Raw genomic sequence first — 6,000 nt, 5'->3', positions numbered from 1 at the left:
TGCCTGGTGTTTTGTTCCACTCTTGCCGCCCTAGTTTCCGTCATATCGGTGTTAGGTTCCCGGATTTTGCGTCCCTTACGCGGTTGGGCTATAATGGGAACCCCTTGACAGTTCGCCTTAACTAAAGCTTTGCCAGCAATGCCCAACCTTGGTTTTACCATTTGCCACCTAGCCTTTTCTTTTCCCTTGGGAGTCGCGCTCCTAAGGGTCATCATTATTTACCCCCCGGGCCAGTGCTCCTCTGAGTGTTGGTCCAACTTGTCAGCCGCCGGTGGCCACCAGGGGCAATTCTGGGCTGGCCTACCGGAAGTTTGGACGATCCGGTGTGCCCTGAGAAAGAGATATGTGCAGCTCCTATCGGGATTTGTCGGCACATTCGGGCGGTGTTGCTGGTTTAGTTTTACCCTGTCGAAATGTCTTGTTGTACCGGGATACCGAGTCTGATCGGAACGTCTCGGGTGGAGGTCTATTCCTTCGTTGACCGTGAGAGCTTGTGATGGGCTAAGTTGGGACACCCTGCAGGGATTTGAACTTTCGAAAGCCGTGCCCGCGGTTATGGGAAGATGGGAATTTGTTAACGTCCGATTGTAGAAAACCTAAACTTGACCTTAATTAAAATGATTCAACCGTGTGTGTAACCGTGATGGTCTCTTTCCGGCGGTGCCCGGGAAGTGAACACGGTTGTTGGAGTTATGCTTGACGTAGGTAGTCCAGGATCACTTCTTGATCATACTTTTATCGATCGTGCCTTGCCTTCTCTTCTCGCTCTCATTTGCATATGTTAGCCACCATATATGCTAGTCGCTTGCTGCAGCTCCACCTCATACCTTTACCTTACCCATAAGCTTAAATAGTCTTGATCGCGAGGGTGCGAGATTGCTGAGTCCCCGTGGCTCACAGATACTTCCAAACCCAGTTTGCAGGTGCCGATGAGACCGTGCAGATGACGCAACCAAGCTCAGGAGGAGCTCGATGAAGATCTTGTCCTTTGTGTTGTTTCATTCTAGTTGATCAGTAGTGGAGCCCAGTTGGGGTCGATCGGGGACCTTTGTCGCATTTGGGGTTCTTCTTTTATTTTGGTTCCGTAGTCGGACCATGAGTGTATATGATTGATGTAATGTTTATTCTTGTAATTGTGTGAAGTGGCGATTCTAAGCCAACTATGTATCTCTTTCCCTTATGTGTTACATGGGTTGTGTGAAGATTACCTCACTTGCGACATATGCCTTCAATGCGATTATGTCTCTAAGTCGTGCCTCGACACGTGGGAGCTATAGTCGCATCGAGGGTGTTACAGAAAATCCTTGTGACAGTGGTTGACAACGTCACCCAAGTACCTAATGTGTGACGTCTTGGAGGTCATGTCATTGATTACCGCGAATCGGTGACGATTAATGTCAATGAATGAATTGGGGCACTGAGCACCACCTGTATGCCAATTTCTACGACGTTTTGCTAATTTCCATGATGAACCTACTAGTGTCACATATTATTACGAATGTGTGATTCTCTTTTTTGTCATATAACGACTACCACTAGGACCCATCATAACTGCTTCACCAGTTGTTGAGTGGTAGGACCCATGCATTAGTGTTTTTATGTGACCCATGATGTAGTTATTTTGTTCAACCTAATATTAATAAGTTGTGGCTTATTGACGGTGTTTGTGAGCTCACGATATTTTTATGAACATAGTACAGACACAAGCGCGCATATACATGCGCATACACTCACCCCTATGAATGCACATACGCACCCCCTACCCCTATGAGCACCTCCGAAAGACTGAGTCGGCAGGCACCTCGTCGGATATGGTAGAACTAATGCACTACTTGTTTTGTTCTTCTGCATAAAAAAAGAGAAAAGGAAACTAAGCGATTCGATAAGTTTGAACCCACAAACTCCATGGTATTTCCTAATTTGCTTGCCACTAGGCTAGGGCTCACGTGTTGATACAATTTTGTGCTAACATTCTTTCAATGGTTTGACACCTATACGACCTATAGTAGCAAGTTATTAATTTGTTTATTAAGAGGCGTGCATGAGCCAATATGTTCCAGGAGCTATATGGCGATTTGGAAATATTCAAAAACATCAAACTTTTAATAGTAAACCATCTTAAAATAGAAATATATGGATGATGTGTATGCACCATACGATCATATCTAACCCATGTTACTCTTCACTATATGTGAAAAAACTAAACATGAACTAGAATATATTTTAGTGTTCTCCTACCGGTATGCACTATTTTTTATGTAACAATGTAAGCGTTTCAAAACAGCCCGACAATCACATTCTCAAATCGCCCGGATGATGTTTTGGAAGCGATTTGTGCACTCAATGCTCATCATGGTTGGTGAGGTGGTCGATTTGCATGGCCGGCGCCTAACGTCGCCCTAATGTTTTTCTACATATTGTTATTTTTTGATAAATTCCTATTTCTGTCAAAGTTTGCTTATCATAAGAAATTGCATTTATATTTGACTGAAAATAGAACCTTCTCTCCACTAAAAATACTTTGACCTCCTTGTTTCTAAAATTTTGAACATTCCCTCAGTGTCAGTCATCCACGCAATTATTCTTCGCGTTTTTTCAGCCGCCCAAAACTACCTCACCCGATTTCTACCTTATCTCCCGACCCTCTCTCCCCCACAACCGTATCCAAAGGCGAGGCGAGGCAAGATTGGAGGATCCCAGCGGCGCACCCTCCCTGTAGCCGCCGCCGCGATCTCGAGTGCCAGCGCCCCGCGCCTTCTCGCACACGGCTGCTCTCCCGCGCTCCCTCAGGCCTGGACTGCCTCGTTCGCTCCCCTCAAGGACCAGTCGTCACGTCTGGCCAGCCGACATCGGAGCCGCCAGCCTGTACAGGCGACATTAATATCTCGCCTCATCCTCGCCGGCCATGTTCAAAGGTTCCTGCGTCGACCCTTTCGTAGCGTCGGCACCGCAACAATTTCCTCCATGTCTAGCTCCCACGACCAAGCAAGCTTCTTCTGGTTGCCAATGGCGTTGGGAGGCTACGACTGTTGACCCTAATGACGGTGGCGTGGAGTTGTATGCACGCGACTTGTTGTTTCGGCAGGTCGCCGTCGCCATGGAGGTGGAGTGCCAGGCTCTCGCTAAGGACGGTGGTGGTCACAGATTCTTTCCTTTCTGCTCCGTATAACCTTCCCTTTTTTCTACCAAGTATTTTCTGAAAATTCCATCTGTTGTGCCCAAAATTGATTTCTGGGTAGCGTTTTACTCTTCCCATGTTAACAATAGAGTTCCTCTTTCCAGGTTGCGAGGCATATACTCAGATTTAAACTAGAAGATCTAGGTAAGCTGGATCAAAGATGAACATGTGATTCACTACGAGTGGGGAAACAAGTTACATTTCCTTTTTTTGCCCCTTTTCAATGTATTAGTTGCACAGTTGCGCTGAAGTTTATTTTCAGCTACTTCCTTAGCCCATGCCAATTATATGTGACTCGACACCCTGTACTAATAATACTGTAATGAATGTAGATGTTATTCCTTCACTCTTCCAAACATTTAGTAACTGTACTCTACAAAACAGATGGTATTGGTCATGAAGAACTCATGCTAAAGAATTTTTTAGAGACCTTTGCTTTTTGTTAGTCTGCTGTTATAACCTGAAATTGGATTTTGGCTGACTATTTTTACTACTCAGTATTCACATTATAGACCTATTTCTATTTTGTCAATCTAACATGATCACAATTACCGCATTGAGTTGGACAGATTATGCTAAGCGCATGCTAATGCACAAGACTATAAATTATCTATGTGAGATTAAGTGCAGAAGGTCTTTCATAAAAATCAATGTTAGTCTTTGTTTTTTTGTTGATATGTTTTGAGATAGCTTACCGCTCAGGCCGAGCGGTATAGTGAAGGTTAGTCTGAACATTAAAGATTTGTTAGGCATCAAATTAGACAAATTGGTGAACATTTGTGGAGATATAGAGAGTGGCCTTGTTATATAGGTTTCTACAAACTATGCATGGATTTTACCTTTCCTTCCAATGATGTTTACCTCTGACTTGTGAACAAATAAACTCAAAATTGATCCTTTTGTCATCCATATTGTTTGTTATTTATCGAGCCATTATCTATCATTACGGTAAAAATGCCATATTGGTTTCACAGTACCATTCTCCTGCAAGAACTCCAAGCAATCACTTCATACAAACTAAAATTCTTATTTCCCGATAAAATATATATTTGGGAGATGAAGAGGAGGTTGCTTTCTCTGTTTGGTACCTTCCTATTTGAACTAGTGCTGACTTCCGTAAGTCAAATGTTGATTTACTGATTTTTCTCTAACTTGTTTTACCCAGGCACGTAAAGGTTCTACCATGCCAAATACACAAATACTGGAGGTCTAAGAGGTCTGCTTCACGTATTCGGGCTAAAAGAAAGAATTGAACAGAAAGGTACAGAGGCAAGAAATGCAAATGGCATGTACTTCTATGTTTTTCTCTTTATGTTCTTGTTGTTTCTCAGTTTCTCATTTTGTGTGCAGAGTGCACTCCTGGCAGTAAAATTGAAAACAAAATTGAGTTACTGACTCATTGTCTTATTGATGAAGATTGCCGCTTTTCAAGATTGATAGATGAAATCTTGCTCTTCCTTATGCATGTTCTTTAACCACTATAACTTGATATTGCATTTATTGTTTCATTGGCCCATCTGCATGTTTGTCTATACATTTAATAAGGTACTTCTCATATTAGTTTCATAATTTAATTCTCTTGTACCATGGTATCTTGTCGATTTTCATGTAGTAAGCATGCAACGCTGCTGTGTTTCGTCAATTTCATAGGCATCGGGAGGAGTTAGCTGCAAGACTTGAATCACAAGAAAGAGAGGAAGAATCAAGAAAGTTTGAAGTTCTGAAGAAGAGCCGGCAAGACAGGTGTGAAGCCTGGAAAAATAAGCAAAAAGAAATTGAGAACCTGGTTACCTTTCTCTCAATCAAGGGATCGAGCAACTTAGTAGTCCTTGTCCAATCCTGATGGTGCATGAAGGCCATCCTTTTGTGATGGAAGATAGTTGTTGAATGATACATAACAATCATGAGGACAACACTTTCGTGGTCTTTAGTTATCGTTATCTAAATATTAGTTTCCAACTTGTATATTGTCATGATTGTCAAACTTGTGAATCAATCTTGTTCTTTTTACTGTTATTTAGAGGATGATTTGGCTGAGATGATTGACTTTACAATATGATTAGGCTGTCAAATACGTTTGAAAAATACGTTTTGTAGCCATGGCAGCAAGTCATGACATTGCTTTGTCATTGAATATGGTAGATTATACCATACTTGCCCCTAACACGTGACATTAATTGACCGTCACAGAAATAGCAAGTTGTTGACGTTCTAGAAAACGTCACCGAAGGTCCCATTTTCAGTGACATTCTTTTGCGCGCGCCGTCACTAGGAGTAATCTGTGACGGGGATTCCGTGATGATGCTTGTGACGCCCATAGAACGTCACTTAGGGGTAATGTGTGACGTTATTAGCTATTTGATGACATTTCTTGGCTCGTCATAGTAGGCCTGATCTCTTACCCAAAAGAAAAAAAGACAATTTAGACTAGTATGATATACTATGTACAATGTGTTTGAAATGCACAACACACACACAGACACCATTTAGACTAGTAAGGTACACATGCATTGCACACATGAGATTTGCCAACCAAATTATGAATAAATACCACATTATAGCATGTAAGCTTTGAGTCATATATGCATGATGTAGATGTTCGTTTAATTCTTATAGTTCATTTCATTCAAAATCATCTAGTTTTTATAAGAAAACTAATCTATTTTAAGATTCATGGAATTGTGCGTTGTAAGGCATAAAGTAAAAACAAATCATGTAGAAAAACATTTGGGCAATTCTGATACGGAAGATTCTAGAACAAAGAAGAAGTGCTTGTGTTTTGAGGTTTGTGCATTATGCTTAAGTTCAACCATAGAGTCTTC

The 6,000-nt window shown here is 41.8% G+C and overlaps 1 long non-coding RNA gene across 1 annotated transcript; it reads left to right on the top strand.

Moving 5' to 3' along the window:
* The first annotated feature begins 2,952 nt into the window (after positions 1-2,952).
* Positions 2,953-5,202, top strand: LOC147960636 (uncharacterized). The gene is made up of 3 exons (XR_015611574.1): positions 2,953-3,322; positions 4,344-4,439; positions 4,829-5,202. It is a non-coding gene; the product is annotated as an uncharacterized LOC147960636 (long non-coding RNA).
* The last annotated feature ends 798 nt before the right edge of the window (positions 5,203-6,000 follow it).

The sequence above is a fragment of the Triticum urartu genome, chromosome 7A, assembly GCF_056163025.1.
Source record: "Triticum urartu cultivar PI428250 chromosome 7A, HENAU_Tu73, whole genome shotgun sequence".
Taxonomy (NCBI): domain Eukaryota; kingdom Viridiplantae; phylum Streptophyta; class Magnoliopsida; order Poales; family Poaceae; genus Triticum; species Triticum urartu.
The sequence above is the reverse complement of the archived record's forward strand: the minus strand, read 5'-3'. Positions and strand labels throughout refer to the sequence as shown.